This window comes from Pristiophorus japonicus, chromosome 2 (assembly GCF_044704955.1).
Source record: "Pristiophorus japonicus isolate sPriJap1 chromosome 2, sPriJap1.hap1, whole genome shotgun sequence".
NCBI lineage: Eukaryota > Metazoa > Chordata > Chondrichthyes > Pristiophoridae > Pristiophorus > Pristiophorus japonicus.
The window spans coordinates 56,371,255-56,393,089 of record NC_091978.1 but is presented as its reverse complement, the minus strand read 5'-3'; the positions used below and the strand labels follow the sequence as shown (position 1 = coordinate 56,393,089).

At 49.4% G+C, this 21,835-nt stretch overlaps 1 pseudogene; it reads left to right on the top strand.

Annotated features, from left to right (window-relative positions):
* Positions 1–7,174: 7,174 nt before the first annotated feature.
* On the top strand, positions 7,175–7,407 carry LOC139251695 (U2 spliceosomal RNA; annotated as a pseudogene).
* Positions 7,408–21,835: the final 14,428 nt, after the last annotated feature.

Here is a 21,835-nt window from a genome sequence, read left to right as displayed (position 1 = left end):
CGCCGAGCTGAGACGCCTTGCAGGATATTGTGAATTTGAAGGACATTTGGAGCACATGCTCAGGGACTTCTTCGTACTTGGCATTGGCCATGAAGTGATACTTCGCAAACTTTTGACTGTAGAGACTCTGACTGTAGAGACTCCAACCTTGAGTAAAGCCATAGCGATAGTCCAGGCGTTCATTGCCACCAGTGACAATACTAAGCAAATCTCTCAGCACACGAGTGCTGCTACAAGTACTGTGAACAAAGTGATGTTGTTTTCAAATCGCAACGTACAGGGCAGGCCCCACATGCCTGCAGCTGCACGTCCACAGATGTCTCAGAGTCCACCATCAAGAGTGATGAATGCAAGGCCATTAACACCTTGTTGGCGCTGCGGGGGTGATCATCGTTTCCATTCATGCCGCTTCAAAGGGTACGTTTGCAAGGGCTGTGGAACAATGGGATACCTCCAACGTATGTGCAGGCGAGCTACAAACCCTGGTAATCCTGCAAACCACCATGTTGTAGAGGAGGACAGATCCACGGCAGATCACAATGAAACAGAGCCTCAGACCGAGGAGACAGAGGTATATGGGGTGCACACATTTACCACAAAGTTTCCCCCGATAATGCTGAAGGTTGAATTAAATGGACTCCCAGTGTCAATGGAGCTGGACATGGGTGCGAGCCAGTCCATTATGAGCAAAAAGACTTTCGATAAATTGTGGTGCAGCAAGGCCTCAAGGCCGGTCCGAACTCCCATTCATACTAAACTGAGAACTTACACAAAGGAACTGATTCCCGTAATCGGCAGTGCTACTGTAAAGGTCTCCTATGATGGAGCGGTGCATAAGCTACCACTCTGGGTGGTATCGGGCGATGGTCCCACACTGCTCAGCAGGAGCTGGCTGGGAAAGATACACTGCAACTGGGACGACGTCCGAGCACTCTTGTCCGTTGACGACACTTCGTGTGCCCAGGTCTTAAACAAGTTCCCCTCGTTGTTCGAACCAGGCATCAGGAAGTTCCAAGGAGCAAAAGTGTAGATCCACTTAATTCCGGGGGCGTGACCCATCCAACACAAATTGAGAGCAGTACTGTGCATGCTGAGAGAGAGAGGGTGGAGATCGAGCTGGACAAGCTGCAACGAGAGGGCATCATTTCGCCGATCGAATTCAACGAGTGGGCCAGTCCGATTGTTATAGTCCTCAAAGGAGACGGCACCATCAGAATCTGTGGTGATTACAAAGTAACTATCAATTGTTTTTCCCTGCAGGATCAATACCACTACCAAAGGCAGACGACCTTTTTGCGACGCTGCTGGGAGGAAAGACTGAAGTGGAGTTCCTGGGGAGAAGAATCGTGGCGGATGGCATCAGGCCCACCGATTCGAAGACGGAGGCAATCGAGAACGCACCGAGGCCACAGAACGTGACGGAGCTGCGGTCGTTTCTTGGACTCCTGAACTACTTTGGTAACTTCTTACCGGGTCTCAGCACACTGTTAGAACCACTGCATGCCTTACTGCGTAAAGGAGATGAATGGGTTTGGGGTAAAAGCCAAGAAATTGTCTTTGTAAAAGCTGGAAAATTGTTATGCTCAAACAAATTGCTTGCGTTGTATGATCCATGTAAGCGTTTGGTACTAGCATATGATCATTTGTCATACGGGGTCGGGTGTGTATTACAACAAGCTAATGAATCTGGGAAATTGCAATCGGTTGCTTATGCATCCAGAAGTCTGTCTAAGGCTGAGAGAGCCGACAGCATGATTGAAAAAGAAGCGTTAGCGTGTGTTTATGGGGTAAAGAAAATGCATCAATATCTGTTTGGCATCAAATTGGAATTGGAAACTGACCATAAGCCACTGATATCTCTTTTTTCCGAAAGTAAGGGGATAAATACGAATGCATCAGCCCGCATCCAGAGATGGGCGCTCATGTTATCCGCATACAACTACACCATCCGCCACAGGCTAGGCACAGAAAACTGTGCCGATGCTCTCAGTAGGCTGCCATTGCCCACCACGGGGGTGGGAATGGTACAGCCCACAGATTTAGTCATGGTAATGGAAGCATTCGAGAGTGAGCAATCACCCGTCACAGCTCAACAGATTAGAACCTGGACGAGCCAGGACCCCTTACTGTCCCTAGTAAAAAATTGTGTGCTTCACGGGAGCTGGTCCAGTGTCCCAGTGGAAATGCAGGAAAAGATAAAGCCATACCAGTGGTGCAAAGATGAAATGTCTATACAGGCAGACTGCCTTCTGTAGGGTAATCAGGTAGTGGTCCCCAAGAAGGGCAGGGACACTCATCAGTAATCTCCACAGTACCCGCCCAGGCATTGTAATGAAAGTGATAGCCAGATCCCATGTGTGGTGGCCCAGTATCGATGCGGACTTAGAGTCCTGCATGCACAAATGTAACACATGCGCGCAGTTAAGCAATGCACCCAGGAAGGCGCCACTAAGTTTATGGTCCTGCACTCCAAACCGTGGTCCACGGTCCATGTCGACTATGCAGGCCCGTTTTTGGGTAAAATGTTCCTAGTGGTTGTAGATGCGTACTCCAAATGGATTGAATGTGAGATAATGTCGGCAAGCACATCTGCTACCACCACTGAAAGCCTGCGGGCCATGTTTGCCATGCACAGCTTGCCTGATGTCCTTGTGAGCGACAACGGGCCATGTTTCACTAGTGCCGAGTTCAAAGAGTTCATGACCGGTAATGGGATCAAACATGTTACATCTGCCCCATTCAAATTAGCATCCAATGGTCAGGCAGAGAGAGCAGTGCAAACAATCAAGCAGGGCTTGAAGAGAGTAACTGAAGGCTCACTGCAGACTCGCCTATCCCAAGTCCTGCTTAGCTACCGCACGAGACCCCACTCACTCACTTGGATTCCACCCCCTGAACTGCTCATGAAAAGGGCACTTAAGACAAGGCTCTTGTTAGCCTACCCTGATCTACATGAACAGGTAGAGAGCAGGTGGCTTCAACAAAGTACATATCATGATAGCGTAAATGTGCCACATGAAATTTAAATCAATGATCTTGTATTTGTATTGAACTACGGGCAAGGTCCCAAGTGGCTTCCCAGCACTGCTATGGCCAAAGAGGGAAGTAGGGTGTTTCGGGTCAATGGACTCATCCACCGGAAACACTTGGACCAAATAAAACGCAGATTCACGGACTATCCAGAGCAACCCACATTAGACCCTACCTTTTTTGACCACCCAACACACACACCAGTGGCAACCGACACAGCGGTTGACCACGAAGCAGAACCCATCACCTGCAGCAGCCCAGCAGGACTCACCACACCAGGCAGCCCAGCAAGGCCAGTTGCACAGCAGCCCAGCGAGGGCCCAACAAACGATTCATCAAAACCAGCATTTGCCCCGAGACAATCAACCAAGGAAAGAAAGGCCCCAGATCGACTCACCTTGTAAATAGTTACACTATTGACTTTTGGGGGGGGGGGGAGGGGGAGTGTTGTTATATATGTAAACCTGTATATACCTTGTGTAGCCACCAGAGGGCTCATCCCCTGGTGTCCCAAGGAATCCCACAATCCCTTGGGAGCACCTGTACTTAAGAAGGCATCACAGGCTGGAGAGGCATTCTGGAGACCTGCAATAAAAGACTAAGGTCACACTTTACTTTGAGCTCACAGTATCTAGTCAAACTTCTTACTCATACATAACATTAACCACCGTATAAGGTGGCAGTAAAGGTCTGGAATTGGTTTCAATATCCCTAGTTGGGGAGGAGAAAAATCAGATAGGCTTCCTACTCCTGATCATTATCCAATGATCCCATGCTGGAAAATGCACTTGTGGAGTTGGATGCCCTACGCATGGTGTCTTTCCTGTGCCTCTTGCGGAAGAGGTTAACGGGACAGGCTCTGCAAGGGCCAGGTGTGGAGGTCGTTCTCTCGGCTTACACTGATGACGTGCTCCTCATTGTGAGCATGGCAGCGAGGAAAATTGAGAAGAGGGTTGGAGCGATAATGCAGCCCTGTCTGACCCCGGTCCGGGTGTGAATTGGGTCTGTAATGGATCTGTTGGTAAGGATGATGGAAACTACAGAACAATGGGAAGCTGTTTAACCTATGCCGCCTCCAGGCCAGGTCCAAGATCACCCCAACCTCTGTCATTGAGCTGCAGTCCCCGTACGATGCCTGCGTCTGCACACATTCTGAAGCTGAACTCCAGGATATAGTCAATGTATTCACCGAGGCATATGAAAGCATGGGCCTTACGCTTAACATCCGTAGAACAAAGGTCCTCCACCAGCCTGTCACCGCCGCACAGCACTGCCCTCCAATCATCACGATCCACAGCACGGTCCTCGACAACGTAGACCATTTCCCATATCTCGGGAGCCTCTTATCAACAAAGGCAGACATTGATGCGGAGATTCGACACCAACTCCAGTGTGCCAGCGCAGCCTTCGGCCGTCTGAGGAAAAGTGCGTTTGAAGACCAGGCCCTCAAATCTACCACCAAGCTCATGGTCTACAGGGCTGTCGTAATACCCGCCCTCCTATATGGATCTGAGGCATGGACGATGTATAGAAAGCACCTCAAGTCGCTGGAGATATATCACCAACGATGTCTCTGCAAGATCCTGCAAATCCCCTGGGAGAACAGGCGCACCAACATCAATGTCCTCGTCCAGCCTAACATCCCCAGTATTGAAGCACTGACCACACTCGATCAGCTTTGCTGGGCAGGCCACATAGTTCACATGCCAGATATGAGACTCCCTAAGCAAATGTTTATGTGGAGCTCCTTCATGGTAAACGAGCCAAAGGTGGGCAGCGGAAACATTATAAGGACACCCTCAAAGACTCCCTGGTAAAATGCGACATCACCACTGACACCTGGGAGACCCTGGCTGAAGAATGCCCGAGGTGGAAAGGGTGCATCCGGCAGGGCGTTGAGCTCTTCGAGTCTCAAAGCAAAGAGCGTGAAGAGGTCAAGCGCAGGCAGCGGAAGGAGTGCGTGGCAAACCAGCCCCACCCACCCCTTCCCTCGATGAATGTCTGTCCCATCTGTAACAGGGTCTGTGGCTCTCGTATTGGACTGTTCAGCCATCAAAGAATTCACTTTGGGAGTGGAAGCAAGTCTTCCTCGATTCCGAGGGACTGCCTATGATGATGCTCCTCATTGTCACGGATCCCCTTGACCTGCAGAGGATGCGTGAGTGCCAGAAGATTTACTCAGCCACATCCTCCGCCAGGATCAACTGGGAGAAATGTTCTGGACTCCTGGTGGGTCAGTGGCTGGTGGACTCCCTGCTGGAGAAGTTAAGGCCTTTTGCCTGGAGTACAACTCACCTTCTCCATCTGGGACTCTACCTTAGCCCTGCCGAGGAAGCCTGGCTGGCGAATTGGCAACAGCTGTTGGCCAAAGTCACTGCTCGCCTAGGGCGCTGGACAGGAGTGCTCCGAGTGCTGACCTACAGAGGTCAAGTGCTAGTCATAAACCAGCTGGTGGCCGCTATGCTGTGGTACCGGTTGGTCACTTTGACCCCTCCCCCTGCGTTTGTCACCAAGATACAGAAGAAGCTCGTCGACTTCTTTAGGGACAACAGAAAGCATTGGGTCTCTGCTGCGGTTCTGAGTCTCCTGCTTAGGGAGGCCAGTTAGGCGTTGGTGTGCGTGAGTCATCATAGGCAGTCCCTCAAAATCGAGGGGAAGACCTGCTTTCACTCTAAAAGTGAGTTCTCAGGTGACTGAACAGTCCAATATGGAAATTACACAGGTGGGACAGACTGTCGTTGGAGGAAAGGGTGGGTGGGGAGTCTGGTTTGCCGCACGCTCCTTCTGCTGCCTGCGCTTGTTTTCTGCATGCACTCGGCGACAAGACTCGAGGTGCTCAGCGCCCTCCCGGATGCTCTTCCTCCACTTAGGGCGGTCTTTGGCCAGGGACTCCCAGGTATCGGTGGGGATGTTGCACTTTATCAAGGAGGCTTTGAGGGTGTCCTTGAAACGTTTCCTCTGCCCACCTGGGGCTTGCTTGCCGTGTAGGAGTTCCGAGTAGAGCGCTTGCTTTGGGAGTATTGTGTTGGGCATGCAAACAATGTTCGACCAACGGAGCTGGTCAAGTGTGCTCAGTGCTTCGATGCTGGGGATGTTGTCCTGATCGAGAACACTGACATTGGTGTGTCTGTCCTCCCAGGGGATTTACAGGATCTTGCGGAGACATCGTTGGTGGTATTGCTCCAGCGATTTGAGGTGTCTACTGTATATGGTCCACGTCTCTGAGCCATACAGGAGGCCAGGTATCACTACAGCCCTGTAGACCATAAGCTTGGTGACAGATTTGAGGGCCTGATCTCGAACACTCTTCCTCAGGCGACCGAAGGCTGCACTGGCGCACTGGAGGTGGTGTTGAACTTCATCGTCGATGTCTGCCCTTGCTCATAATAGGCTCCCGAGGTATGGAAAGTGGTCCACATTGTCCAGGGCCACGCCGTGGATTTTGATGACTGGGAGGCGCTGCTGTGTGACGGGGTCAGGTTGGTAGAGGATCTTGTCTTCCAGATAAAGCCCATGCTTTCGGATGCCTTGGTGAAGATGTTGACGATGACTTGGAGTTCAGCCTCTGAATGTGCGCAGACACAAGGGTCATCCACGTACTGTAGTTCGACGACTGAGGTTGGGACGGTCTTGGATCTAGCCTGGAGGCGACAAAGGTTGAATAGGTTCTATAGTTTAGTTCCACTCAAGCGGGGAGCTTGTTGAGCGTGACGTGGAGCATTGCAGCGAGGAAGATCAAGAAGAGGGTTGGCGCGATGCTGCAGCCCTGCTAGGCCCCGGTCCAGACATGGATTGGGTCTGTGGTGGATCCATTGGTTAGGATCACGGCTTGCATGTCATTGTGGAGCAGGCGGAGGATGGCGACAAACTTTTGGGGGCAGCAGAAATGGAGGAGGTTTTGCTGAGATGGTGCCGGGTAGCATGCTGCGGGATTGAGTCGAGGACACTCGTGTCAAAGACAGGGTCTCGATTAAGGAGATCTTCGAAGTGCTCCTTCCAGCGGGTCCTCACTGCATCGGTGTTCTTGATGAATGTTTTCCCGTTCTTAGCCAGCAGTGGGGTGGGATCTTGGGTGCTTGGGTCATAGGCTGACTTGACTGCGATGAAGAATCCTCACACATTATGGCTGTCGGCCAGCTGTTGAATCGCTTCTCGGCCTTTTGGCTAAGATCATGCGTAACTGACCTGACCAGCCACCATGACCTCCGGGTGGTTTCTCCCTGGTCAGGAAGGTATATGCTTGCTTTTTTGGAAACAGGAGGTGGGTGGGGTGGCTTGACCCATCCACCTCCACGGAGGTGTGTGGGGTGGCTTGACCCATCCACCTCCATGGCACGACCCTGGTATTGCAGTACTTCCAGGAACGGTGCAGTGGCTCTAGGCCTTTTGGCTAAGAGCATTGGCGCAGAGTGATCCTTGGCATGTGCAAGGTGACCTCTGGCGTTTGTGATTTGACAAAGAATTGGAACGATTGGCTACGAATTAAAAAAAAAAAAAGCTGTTGAATCTCCTGTGCTATCTCCACCCACCATCTATTCTTTGGGTCGCGGGTTTTTTGTTAGACCTCAGCCTTAAGCCATCTGTACAGCTGCTTTACTGCTCCTGAGTTGGGTTGTTGTTTCAATTTCAGAAATGCCTTGCGGTTGCGATTTATTAGCTCTTGGATCTCCTGGTCATTCTCATCAAATCAGTCCTGGTGGTTCCTGGTTGAGTGACCGAGCGTCTCTTCACAGGCACTGGTTATGGTGGCCTGGAGGACAGACCAAGCGCTGTGGGCATTCTGCCTCTCAGGGTCATCAAGAGTCACCAGGTTAGCAGTGAGGAGCTGGCTGTATAGGGCTCTCTTAGCTGGGTTGATTTTTCTGTGGCACTGCTTCTGTTGCCGTCGTTGTTTTGGGGCTACATTGATGTTGATAGAACGGATTAGGTGGTGGTCCATCCAGCAGTTGTCAGCTCCTGTCATGGCACGGGTGATGTGCACGTCCTTGCGATCCCTTGCTTGAATGATGACATAGTCGAGCAGGTGCCAATGCTTGGAGTGAGGGTGTTGCCACGATGGCTTGTATTTGTCCCTCTGGCGGAAGAAGGTGTCAGTGAAGACAAGGTTGTGTTCTAGGCATTTTGTTCGGAGCAAGGTACCGCTGGAGTTGGTTTTCCCAACCCCCTCTCTGCCGATCACGCCTCCCCAGAGGTTTGTGTCCTTACCGACTCTGGTGTTGAAGTCGCCGAGGAGATCAGTTTGTCATCCATAAGGACACGAGACAGGGATTGTTCGAGGCTGGAGTAAAATCCCTCTTTGGCCTCAACTGTTGCGTCGAGTATTGGGGCGTATGCACTGATAACTGTGGTGCACTGGTTCCGGGATAGGGTGAGTCGGAGAGTCATGAGATGTTCGTTAACCCGCAGAAGGAGTCTCTGAGGCGATCGACCAGCTCGTTCTTGATGGCGAAACCAACTCCATGGAGGTGGCATTCTTCCTCTGGTTTGCCTTTCCAGAAGAAGGTGTAACCTCCACCTTGTTCTGTGAGGTGGCCTTCCCCTGCCCACTGGGTCTCGCTTAGGGTGACAATGTCGACATCGAAGTGTCTAAGTTCCTGGTACAGCATTCCGTAGTGTCGCTGTTGGAGTTATCCATGAGGGCCCTGACGTTCCAGGTGCCGAACTTCATTTTGAAAGGTGGAAAATGCCTGTGCATGAGTTCTTTTAACATGGGGTGGCCGTTGCACACTGGCTACCACACAGGTTTAACAGAGCAAGGTGTTGGTCCAGTGGCAAGAGGGTCCAAGATGACTGGAGACCAGGCACTGCTGTATGGGGCCTAATTGTCTACGACGGGATGCAAGCCGGAAGCTTACCAGTGAAGTGGTAAGAAAATTGAGGTCTCGCTGAGGGCAGGCATTGGGATGGTCAAAAGTCCACTTTGTGGAAGGAGGAGAGGTTACAGAGGTCAGAGTGACCGCAGCCATTGTGCACACCACGTGCTTGACAGAGACTCCGCCGTTGAGTGGGGCCAACGGCCAGGGGGAGGCCAGAGTGTCGCTGGTGGAATGAAAGCCAGGATGATGCCGGAGAGACGAAGGCCCAAATGTTACCAGAGGGATGGAGGCCCGAACGTTGTTGGAGGGATGGAGGCCAGGAAGTCGCCGGTGGGGTTGAAGGCCCGAACGTCACCAGAAGGATGGAGGCCCAAAAATCGCCAGAGGGATGGCTCGTGAGGGTGAGGAGTGAAGGTAGGGCTCAAACCTGTGGTTGGAGCTGGTTGGAGGCTCATCGCCGTTGAGATCGCCTGGAGTCGGTTGGAGCAGCTGAGTCGGCCAGTGGGGAGCGAGAAATGAGGGTCCAGTTGGAGGGACTTGGCAGCAGGGAGGATAGCAGCTCCCTAGCGAGCTCTCCCCGAACAAACCTTCCTCTAGCCATCTGCTGCCGAGTCGAGATTGGGGGATGGGGGCTGGGCAGTGGGCCCTTGCAGCACGGGTTTTCGGGTAGGAAAAATACTTTGGGGGAGTCAAAGTTAGGGCCAGAGGGGGCTTAGACAGTGGGAAGCGGGGCGGGGGGGAGGTTGAGGTTGAGAGAGTTGAAGGATGGCAGCAGATGTGCATGAGTACCCAGGCTGCGACTTTCTATCTTCAGACCCTGCAGAGATACCTGTACATCGAGCATCCCCCTACATGGCGTGCACTGGCGACATATTTCCTCCGCTAGCAGTACTGCCCCAATTATGACACACAGCTCCTGTTTGTAAACCTGGGCAGCATCTGGACCACCATGTGGGGGCTGCCTGTCTTTTACCAGGAACTCAGGGTCTGGAACAGAGTCGCCACCAAGCGCAGTTCTCCCCCGTCTGGAGTGGCGGCTGTCCTTCAGGAGCCGCTGCTCAGGAATTCGTACCTCCACGACTGCAGTTTTAGGTGGCAGGCAGACAAGAGGGCTGTGGCTGGTGAGGTGACCAGGGTCAGGGACCTGCTCGATAGTGGAGGAGTGGGCTGGATGGTGCCAGAAGAGCTGGCATGGCACCTATCCTGGGCCGACGTCTGGCGTGCGGCCAATGCTATCGAGTCGCTAAAAATGGCACTGGGCCCTGCCGCCACTAGGTGCATCGAGGACGCTCAGGCACGTGGGGCGATCCCATCCGAACTGACCCGCCGTCCGGATGGAATTCCTCATCGGCGCCAAGCCTCCAAACCTCCCTTGGATGCCAGCGCCTCTTAACTTGCACCACCTCCAGGAACTCCCCTCTCTTCCTTTCAGTTCTACGCGGAGGGGATTCCTGTACGTGCTGCTCCTGCACACTCTCCACTTTGCCATCCTCGTCTGCCGTCTGGACACGCCATGGCGCACCATCTTGCTGTCCGGAGGAGGCGGGGATCCCCGATGGAGTGCTCTCTATGCAGGAGTCCTCCCTTTATTTATTGGGAACTTGGCCTGGAGGGTGTTGCACGGAGCAGTCCCATGCAATCGATTTTTAAGTCAGTCCACCTGTAATTTCTGCGATCTGGAAGAGTCTGTGTTCCATGTTTATGTGGAGTGTGTCAGGTTGCAGCCCCTGTTCCAATAATTTGAAGGGGCTGCTCCTCAAATTCTGGTTGCACTTCAGTCCCACGCTCCTGATCTTTGGGCATCCTGTGCGGAGGGGAGCGGGCAGGTCGGAAGGGCTCCTCGTAGGAATGCCCCTGGGCATGGCCAAGGTAGCCATTAACCAGTCCAGGCAGCGAGCAGTCGGGGGGGGGCCGTTCAGCCCGATTGCCTGCCTCTCTTCCGCAGTTACGTTCGAGCCAGGGTATCCCTGGAGATGGAGCACACGGTGTCCACCGGTACGCTCATGGCCTTCTGCGAGAGGTGGGCACCAAAGTGCATCATCACCCCCGGCAACCGAATTTAAATTTGATTTAAGTTACAGTTAAAGTTTAAATTGTTAATTTGTGGGTCCCAGTGCCCTTGCCAAAAGGGGGCATTTGATTTTACGTTCTAACAAAATAGTTGTGGAGTCGCTTGAGGACAGAATGAGGCTCAGCTGTGATGCCTTCCATGGTAGAATAGTTTGCCAGCAGTCACTGTCTATGAAGTGTAAGAAATGGCCACTGATGGTTGTCATTACTTGTGGAATCATACACACAGAGCAAGTCAGTATCTTCAGCAGAGGACAGGAGAAAATTGGGGGAGAAGTGTTTAACATCATGCATTTATATACAGTGGCATTTAGAAAAAATGTCCCAAGGAGCTTCAGGGGAGCGTAATAAGACACAAATGAACATCGAGCCTAAGAAGGAGATATTAGGAGCGGGTGACTGACAGCTTGGTCAACCAGATAGGTTCTAAGGAGGGTCTTAAAGTAGAAGGAGGTAGCCATCCAACAGGGGCTGAAACTGGCTTCTTTCCTAAAAATCCAGTGACGTGTGTTCTTGGGGTCAAATATCTTGGGTTCCTTCCCAGGCTCCAAGGGTCCAGACTGGTGATCGCCACTGCAACCAGTGGAACCGCTTTGCAATATACAGGGCTCCTTCCTAACAGTGATGTCACTGGGACAGCCTGCAAGGAGACTTCAAATGGCAGATTTTTAGTGACGTAAAAATAAATAAATATTTAAAAAATGCAATGGCATATCTGTAATAGTATTTCTTTGAATAGGAAGTACTTTCTTAAGAAGCAGGTCTGTCAAAAATTAGGAAATGTCCAAATTGCTTAAGAGTTAGAAAAGACACTAGGCTGTTGACAGGGAGAGAATTGAGCCATAATAGAAACATAGAAACATAGAAAATAGGTGCAGGAGTAGGCCATTCGGCCCGTTGAGCCTGCACCACCATTCAATACGATCATGGCTGATCATTCACCTCAGTACCCCTTTCCTGCTTTCTCTCCATACCCCTTGATCCCTTTAACCATAAGGGCCATATTTAACTCCCTCTTGAATATATCCAATGAACTGGCATCAACAACTCTCTGCGGTAGGGAATTCCACAGGTTAACAATTCTCTGAGTGAAGAGGTTTCTCCTCATCTCAGTCCGAAATGGCTTACCCCTTATCCTTAGACTATGTCCCCTGGTTCTGGACTTCCCCAACATCGGGAACATTCTTCCTGCATCTAACCTGTCCAATCCCATCAGAATTTTATATGTTTCCATGAGATCCTCTCGCATCCTTCTGAACTCCAGTGAATATAGGCCCAATCAATCCACTCTCTCCTCATATGTCAATCCTGCCATCCCGGGAATCAGTCTGGTGAACCTTCGCTGCACTCCCTCAATAGCAAGAATGTCCTTCCTCAGATTAAGAGACCAAAACTCAACACAATATTCCAGGTGAGGCCTCACTAAGTCCCTGTACAACTGCAGTAAGACCTCCCTGCTCCTATACTCAAATCCCCTAGCTATGAAGGCCAACATACCATTTGCCTTCTTCACCACATGCTTTTGTGGAAATTAGATTTTTTTTATATTTATATATATTCATAAGATTGGCAAGAGATCAGGAAAAAATGATGCAAATTGCCAAGACCACAAATGTTATAATAAATAGGTCAACATCACAGAGCACAGAGTTATTTACCATCCCTCCCCTTGGAGATGCATCTTGAGGAGATGCATCTCCTTCAAGAAACTCAGCATCATCCAGGACAAAACAGCCCGCTTGACAGCAACCTATCCACCACCTTAAACATTCACTCCCTCCACCACCGGCGTACTGTGGCTGCAGTGTGTACCATCTACAAGATGCACTGCAGCAACTCGCCAAGGCTTCTTCGGCAGCACCTCCCAAACCCATGACCTCTACCACCTAGAAGGACAAGGGCAGCAGGCGCATGGGAACACCACCATCTCCACATTCCCCTTCAAGTCACTCACCATTCTGACTTGGAAATATATCGCTGTTCCTTCATCGTCACTGGGTCAAAATCATGGAACTCCCTCCCTAGCAGCACAGTGGGAGTACCTTCACCACACGGACTGCAGCAGTTCAAGAAGGCGGCTCACCACCTTCTCCTCAAGGGCAATTAGGAATGGGCAATACATGCTGGCTTTGCCAGAGATGCCCACATCCCGTGAACGAATACAAAAAAACTGCTCTCTGGATCACCCCAATAAATAGGCCAAGATCAACAAATCAGCACATGGGGAATTGCAACTTGAGCCGGAATCCAATCATTCCATGTAGATTTTGATGAAATGACCCATCAGTAACATTAGAAGAACGAGGACTTGCATTTATAAAGCGCCTTTCGCAACCATAACATGTCCCAATGCACTTTACAGTCAATGAAGTACTTTTGAAATGTGGTCACTGTAGGAAGGTTATGTTTTGGTTTTAGATGCTGAATTATTTTCTGCATTTTCTATTTTTATTTCAGACTTCCAGCAATTACAGTTTGACCTTTTATCTCTTGTTTTTATATGGATACATAGTTTTGTGTTTATTTTCAAATTGGGAAAGTTTTCCTCGAACACATACGTACCCTAAGATGTCTTCAAGCACTCATGCCTACTATGAGAACAGCTGTGACTACATATTGACCATAACTTTCCTTTTAGACTATGCGCAATCTCAAAAGTCTCTAACAATTTTTGTTACTATGACCAGTCAGCTGCTTTTGATCCTGACAGCCAAAACAATTCATAGAGGCTAATAAATGTAATGGGGGTGGGGCAGGGCAGAGCAGAAAAAAATTTAAATGTTATATATTGAAATATCTCCAATATTGGAGGCCTTGTGGTAAAAAAGCACTGGTGATGCTATAGTCCAGTAGGCAGCAGCAGTGCTTATATCTCTCTCTCTCCTTTTTGTCTCACTCTCCTTCTCACTCAGTTAATCTCACATGCACACTCTGGCTTCATTCTCAGTAAAACCGCTTAGACATGGTTTAATGAAAATCGTCAGATGCACACATGGAAGTGATCACTTCAATAGAATTCACTTGTTATTTGTTTGATCATAATCTAATCACTGGCCACAGTGTAAAAAAAGTGTTGGCTTATTGTGAGATCAAAAGGGAGATAGATTGGCAAACGTTCCTGAGTTACAGATCTTTCTCCGTCATAAATTAAAATCATTATTGCAGCTCCCTGAAAGCTCAGTGGGTAAATGCACTAATCAAAATCTAGGTCTGTGACAATGGTGTGATATCTCTCCTTGTTCCTCTCAGTACCTCTGTGGTAGTTAACATTATCAACCACACCATCCACATCCACTGTCCCTGTTTTGATGATTGTTCTCACATTGTTCCTACCTGTCCTGCTTCTGTTGACGCATCTGCATTAATGATGTTTCTTCCTAGCCCCTCACAGTTACCAATCAAGTGGGTCAAAGAAGTTGTCCTTGGCCCCTTGATTTCCACATCAACATTCTGACCCGAAACTGCATATTCCATATGCACTATATCCACTCCCACACATATGCTTACTATATCCAGCTCTACCTTCCACCGGTTCCCTTGACGCCTGTCTGGCATTAAATCTGAAATGAGCCAAAACTTCTTACAACTAAACATTGGAAAACACAAAGCCATTGTTTTCAGACCCTGTTTAGACTCCCTTGCCTTGCTATTGATTCCTCTGCAGCATATCGTTCAAGCTCAATCCAGAATGTATAGAGCAGCTTAAGAACGAAGATATTGCTCCCCCAGTGATTCAGTATGATCACTGACCAGTGTAGAATTGAACCCTGCAGACCAGAACAGTCCATTCTTGGTCTGTGCTGTTAGTGCTGCTAGTGGATTGCACCTCAGTCTGAACTTCAGCACCCCACGCTAATGAGGGCTCTTGCTTCTAATCGCTGTTTCGAAACCTCTGTTAGAAAATGTTCATCCGTGTACAGGATCAGATTCAGCTCTGATGCCTCCTATGGGTGAATAGTCTGCCAGCCTAGAATGTCCACCTAGCCGAGATACCAAAGGGCTGCCAGTGCCTGCTGAACTGTCTCCCAGCATGCTTCTTCAGGAAAGGCGAATAGGAGAAAAATGAGGATGATTTTTTTTTAAGAACAAACATTTAGGCTGTCTATAAACCATCATTATTATTATACAAGATCGCACTGTGAGTAAATGGGGAAGTTGGAATTCTGTTTCCACTATCAGTGGAATTTCATAGGCTGAGGGTGTTACCTCCCCATCTGTTACCATGGTTGACATAACCTTGGACTTGTATATGTCACAAGGGTGAAAATTCTGATTATGCAGCAATGGAACACTGACTTTCCCGCACAAGGAATTATCTTTCTGATCATCATCCATATATAAAGAACCATAACAACAACAAAAAAGGTTACACACAACAAAAAGAAAAACGGTTAAAATCAATGATTGTTCTCCACTGGTGTGCAGTAATACACAGCAAACATGAAATGCTGATTAAAGATATGATATCAGCAGGTTTGGCGAAAACACAGATCAATGTGCATTTTGTATTTAATTTTGTGCGTCGCCTTCCTTTTCCTGAAATGCTGCATACATCACTAATACCATAGTTGGGGATTATTTATGAAACATTTTTACACAGAGTGGTCATACTGCATCTGGAAAGAAAATACTTTAAAGGGACACTGTCTTCAGGAAAAAGTGTTCTTTATTTGTAGGCACATAACACAATGATATAAATGGAAACAAATTTTCACATCTGTTGTTGCTGATGTCATCCATTGAAGCACACCTCTTTTGAATTTCCTACCTCTCCTAAAAAGAATTGACAAGCACTACTTCACGAAAAAAGTGCTCCTTTAAAGTCTCATTTTTTAAAGCTATGTTTTCCCCTATCCTCTCCTGAAGATGCTAACACACAGTGGAGTAGGTTTGCCTGTGCAGCCTGGTGCCTCCCATAGTTAAATACTCTGGCAAAACTGATCGCCTATGGCCCAATGTGAAGAATATAAGTTGGCTGAGGTACTGGAAGTCTGTCAGTAACAGTAACGCAGCCAAAGTCAACACCTTCAGGAGAGAAGGGAAGGGAACAAAGGAAACCGAAAGAGAAATAGCACTGTCCACAATCACAAAGAGGTTCATGCCTGATTTAAGTTGCTCAACTGGCTTTTGTAATGGCCCTAACCACCTGTACCATCCTTCACAAAAAGTCAGAGAGATTTGCTCTAGGATTTCCTTTGTGCTAGTAGGTAACAAGAAAAGTTTGGAGAGCCAAGCAACACAGCATGAGATTGAGCCCGCAGACTGCAAAGCACATAACATGGACCACAATGGATACCATCCAGAATCTGGGTGTAGGACGTTATATAGACCACTCTTAACTTTAAAGTTGCTTTCACTGGCTTCCTGCCGCCTCAATGATTAAACACTTGTTGCCACAATTCCAAATTGCCTACCTGATATCAAGACTTGGATGAGCCAAAACCTCCTCTAGTCAGATGCCACAGCTATCCTTCTCACACACACCAAGTTTCACACTCCCATCACCAAAAGAGTCCCCTCCAATCTCCACTGGCTCCCCATGAGTTAATTTCAAAATTCTCATCCTTGTTTTTGAATATTCTCCAAAGACAGACTAATAAGAGCATAAGAAATAGGAGCAAGGGTAGGCCACCTGGCCCCTCAAGCCTGCTCCACCATTTAAGAAGATCATGGCTGATCTGATCATGGACTCAGCTCCACTTCCCTGTCCACTCCCCATAACCCCTTATTCCCTTATCGCTCAAAATGTATCAGGTGAGACTTTTAATCACTGCATTATTACCTCTGGAGTCCCTCAAGGATCCTACTTCTCATCTGCATGCAGCCCCTCAGCGACATCATCCAAAAACACGTCAGATTCCACATGTAGGCTGACAATGCCCAGCTCAACCTCACCACCACCTCCCTTGACCCTTCCTTGATTTATTACGCTACTTTTCCAACATCCAGTATTGGATGAGCAGAAATTTCCTCCAATATTGATCAGATCAAAGCTACTGACTACATTCTCTAGCTACCGACTCCATTCCTGTCCCTAGCCGCTATCTGAGACTGAACCCTCTTTGACCCTGAGCTTAACTTCCATCCCCATATCCTCTCCATCGCCAAGGCCGCCTAATTCCATCCCCATAACATCACCCGTCTCCGCCCCTGCCTCAGCTAATCTGCTGATAAAACCCTCAGCTATGCCTTTGTTACTTCCTGATTCAACTATTCCAAAGCTCTCCTAGCCAGCCTACCACCTCAGTAGACACCTCAAATCGCTGGAGAAATACCATCAACGATGTTTCTGCAAGATCCTACAAATCCCCTGGGAGGACAGACGCACCAACATTAGCATCCTCGACCAGGCCAACATCCCCAGCATTGAAGCACTGACCACACTTGATCAGCTCCGTTGGGCAGGCTACATAGTTTGCATGCCAGACACGAGACTCCCAAAGCAAGCGCTCTACTCGGCAAACGAACCAAAGGTGGGCAGTGGAAACGTTACAAGGACACCCTCAAAGCCTCCCTGATAAAGTGCAACATCCCCACTGACACCTGGGAGTCCCTGGCCAAAGACCGCCCTAAGTGGAGGACGTGCATCCGGGAGGGCGCTGAGCACCTCGAGTCTCGTCATCGAGAGCATGCAGAAATCAACCGCAGGCAGCGGAAAGAGTGTGCGGCAAACCAGTCCCACCCATCCCTTCCCTCAACGACTATTGTCCCACCTGTGACAGTGACTGTGGTTCTCGTATTGAACTGTACAGCCACCTAAGAACTCATGCTGAGTGGAAGCAAGTCTTCCTCGATTCCGAGGGACTGCCGATGATGATGACCACCTACCACCCTCCGTAAACTTGAGTTCATCCAAAACTCTGCTACCCATATCCTAACTTGTACCATATCCCACTCACCATCACCCCTCTGCTTGCTGACCTACATTGGCTGGCAGCATCTCAATTTTAAAATTCTCATCATTGTGTTCATATCCCTCCATGGCTTCGCCCCTCCCTATCTCTGTAATCCCTGCCAGCCATACAACCTGCTTGCGCAGCCCTGATTTCCTTTAGTCCACCACTGGCGGCATGCTTTCAGCTGCCCATGCCCCAAGCTTTTTTAAGATTTTTTTATTTGTTCATGGGATATGGGTATCACTAGCAAGGCTAGCATTTATTGCTCATCCCTAATTGACCTTGAGAAGAAGGTGGTGAGCCGCCTTCTTGAATCGCTGCAGTCCATGTAGTGAAGGTAATCCAACAGTGCTGTTAGGGAGGGAGTTCCAGGATTCCAGCGACGATGAAGGAACAGCAATATACTTCCTAGTCAGGATGGCATGTGACTTGGAGGGGAACGTGGAGGTGGTGGTGGTGGTGCCCTTGTATTTCTAGGTGGTAGAGGTCACGGGTTTGAGAGGTGCTGCTGAAGAAGCCTTGGTGAATTGCTACAGTGCATCTTGTAGATCGTATACACTACTGCCACGGTATGTCGGTAATAGAGGGAGTGAATGTTTAAAGTGGTGGATGGGGTGCCAATCAAGGGAGCTGCTTTGTCCTGGATGGTGTCGAGTTTCTTGAGTGTTGTTGGACGCCTGCCCAGCGTAGAAGGAAGTGACTGGGGCCCAGGAGAGGAGTGAATCTGGGGCCTCGAAAAGGCGAGGGCGCAAGGTCAGCACGGGCCAGCCCACACTGTGATATGTGTGCGCAACAGAGCTGGTCTCCAGTTAGTCTTGGGTAATCCTTGCTGTTATGTCTTGAATAAAGTAATGTGATTGTGTACTGTAGACGTGAGTAAGTGTGACCTTAGTCTCTTTATTCTAACTCCAGAGTACTGGTACAGCATGGGAGGCCTGCTTATATACAGTGCTCACAAGGGATGCTGGGATCCTTTGGGACTCCAACAGATACCGCCCTCTGGTGGCAATAGAATGCTGGTTACATGGGTTGCATACATAACATCACTCCCTCCCAAAGTCAATAGTACACTTTATTTACAGAGTGAGACAATCTGGGGCTTTTCACTCCCTGGTCGATCGTCTCGGTACAAATGCAGGTGCAGTTGAGTTGGTTGGTTCTTCGCTGGGCTGCTGCACAACTGGCCTTGCTGGGCTGCTGGGGATGATGTTGGTTGCCACTTGTGTGTGTGTCGGAAGGTCGAAGTTGGTGGTGTCCTCTTCAGGTTGCTCGTGGCTGTCTGTGAATCGCATTTTGGTTTTGTCCAAATGCTTTCTGCAAGTTAGTCCATTTGCGAGTTTGACCTGAAACACCCTACTCCCTTCTTTGGCTATGACAATGCCAGCAAGCCATTTGGGACCACATACATAGTTGTGTACAAATACAGGGTCATTGACATCAATATTGCGTGACAAATTTGCACGATCATGATACATGCTTTGTTGATGCCGCCTGACATCAATGTAATCATGGAGATTAGGGTGGACAAGAGAGAGCCTGGTTTTGAGCGCCATTTTCATGAGCCGTCTGCTGGGGGAACCTCGGTGAGCGAGTGGGGTCTGGTGCGGTAGCTGAGCAGGACTCGGGACAGGCGGGTCTGCAGGGAGCCTTCCAACACGCGTTTCAAGCTTTGCTTGATGGTTTGGATTGCCCATTCTGCCTGGCCGTTGGATGCGGGTTTGAACAGCGCAGATGTGACGAGCTTGATCCCATTGCGGGTCATGAATTCCTTGAATTCAGCACTGGTGAAGCACGGCCCGTTGTCGCTGACAAGGACATCAGACAGGCTGTGTGTGGCAAACATGGCTCATAGGTTTTCGATGGTGGCAGTGGATGTGCTTACAGACATTATTACACACTCAATCCACTTTGAATAAGCATCCACAACAACCAAGAACATTTTGTCTAGAAACGGGCCAGCGAAGTCAACGTGGATCCTAGACCATCGTTTGGAGGGCCATGACCACAAACTCAGCGATGCCTCCCTGGGTGCATTGCTCAGTTGAGAGCAAGTGGTGCATTGGCGCACACACGACTCCAAATCTGAGTCGATGCCGGGCTACCACACATGGGATCTGGCTATGGCTTTCATCATTGCTATGCCTGGGTGGGTACTGTGTAGGTTGCGTATCAACGATTCCCTGCCTTTCTTGGGCAAAACCATGCGATTACCCCACAAAAGACAGTCCGCCTGTATGGACATTTCGTCTTTACGCCACTGGAATGGTTTGATCTCTTCATGCGTCTCCACTGGAACACTGGACCAGCTCCCATGGAGGGCACAATTTTTTACAAGGGACAGTAAAGGATCCTGGCTGGTCCAGGTCCTGATCTGGTGGGCTGTAACGGGTTGAATTTTCATTTTCAAATGCATCCATCACCAAGAGCAAGTCTGCAGGCTGTGCCATTTCCACACCGGTGATGGGCAATGGTAGCCGACTGAGGGCATCAGCGCAATTCTCTGTGCCTGGCCTGTGACGAATTACATTGTTATATGCAGACAGCGTGAGCGGCCATCTTTGGATGCGAGCAGAGGCATTGGTATTGATACCTTTGCTCTCTGAAAACAGCGATATGAGCAGCTTATGGTCAGTTTCTAACTCGAACTTAAGCCCAAACAGATACTGATGCATTTTGTTTTACCCCGTAAACTTATGCCAGAGCTTCTTTTTCAATCATGCTGTAGGCTATTTCGACCTTGGACAAGCTCCTGGACGCATATGCGACCAGTTGCAATGTTCCCGATTCGTTTGCTTGTTGTAACACACGCCCGACCCCGTGCAAAGACGCATCGTAAGCGAGCACTAATCGTTTACAAGGATCATACAGGACAAGCAGTTTGTTGGACCATAACAGATTTCGGGCTTTCTCAAAAACTCTCTCTTGTGATTTCCCCCATACCCAGTCATCTCCCTTGTGTAACAACACATGTAGGGGTTCTAACAAGGTGCTTAACCCGGGTAGGAAATTACCAAAATAATTGGGGAATCCCAGGAATGACCGCAGCTCCGTCACGTTCTGTGGTCTCAGCGCGTTCTTGATGGCCTCCGTCTTGGCGTCGGTTGGTCTGATCCATCTGCCGCGATTCTTCTCCCTAAGAACGCGACCTCTGGCACCAGGAAAACACACTTCGAGCATTTCAACTTGAGTCCCACGCGATCTAGCCGACATAGAACCTCTTCCAGGTTCTGATGGTGTCCCAACCTGTGACCAGTATGTCGTCCTGGAAAACCACGGTGCACGGAGCTGACTTTAGCAGACTCTCCATGTTCCTTTGAAAAATAGCCGCGGCTGATCGAATCCCAAATGGGCATCTATTGTAGATGAACAGACCTTTGTGCGTGTTGTTGCAAGTGAGGACTTTCGAAGATTCCGTCAGCTCCTGCGTCATGTGGGTCGAAACCAAGTCCAACTTGGTAAACGTCCTTCCTCCTGCCAGCGTCGTAAATAGATCGTCTGCCTTGGGTACTGGTCCTGCAGCGAAAAACGGTTAATCGTTACTTTATAGTCCCCGAAAATTCTGACCATGCCATCGCCCTTGAGAACCGGAACAATCTGACTGGCCCACTCGTTGAACTTCATTGTCGCGATGCTGCAATCTCGTTGCAGCCTGTTTAGCTCGATCTCCACTTTCGCATCATATATGGCACCGTGCCTTGTGGTGGATGGGTTGTGTACCGGGAATCAAGTGGATCTGCACCTTCGCCCCCCAGGAAACTTCCAATGCCTGGCTCAAACAACGACGGAAACTTGCTCAGAACCTGGGTATATGAGGCGTTGTTGACAGACGAAAGCGTTCAGATGTCGTCCCAGTTCCAGCGGATTTTTCCCAGCCAGCTTCTGCCGAACAGTGTGGTGCCATCTCCTGGAATGATCCATAGTGGTAGTTCGTGCACTGCTCCATCATGGGAGCCTTTTACTGCTGCGCTGCCAATTAAAGGGATCAGCTCTTTAGTGTAAGTTCTCAGCTTGGGCCTTTGTGCC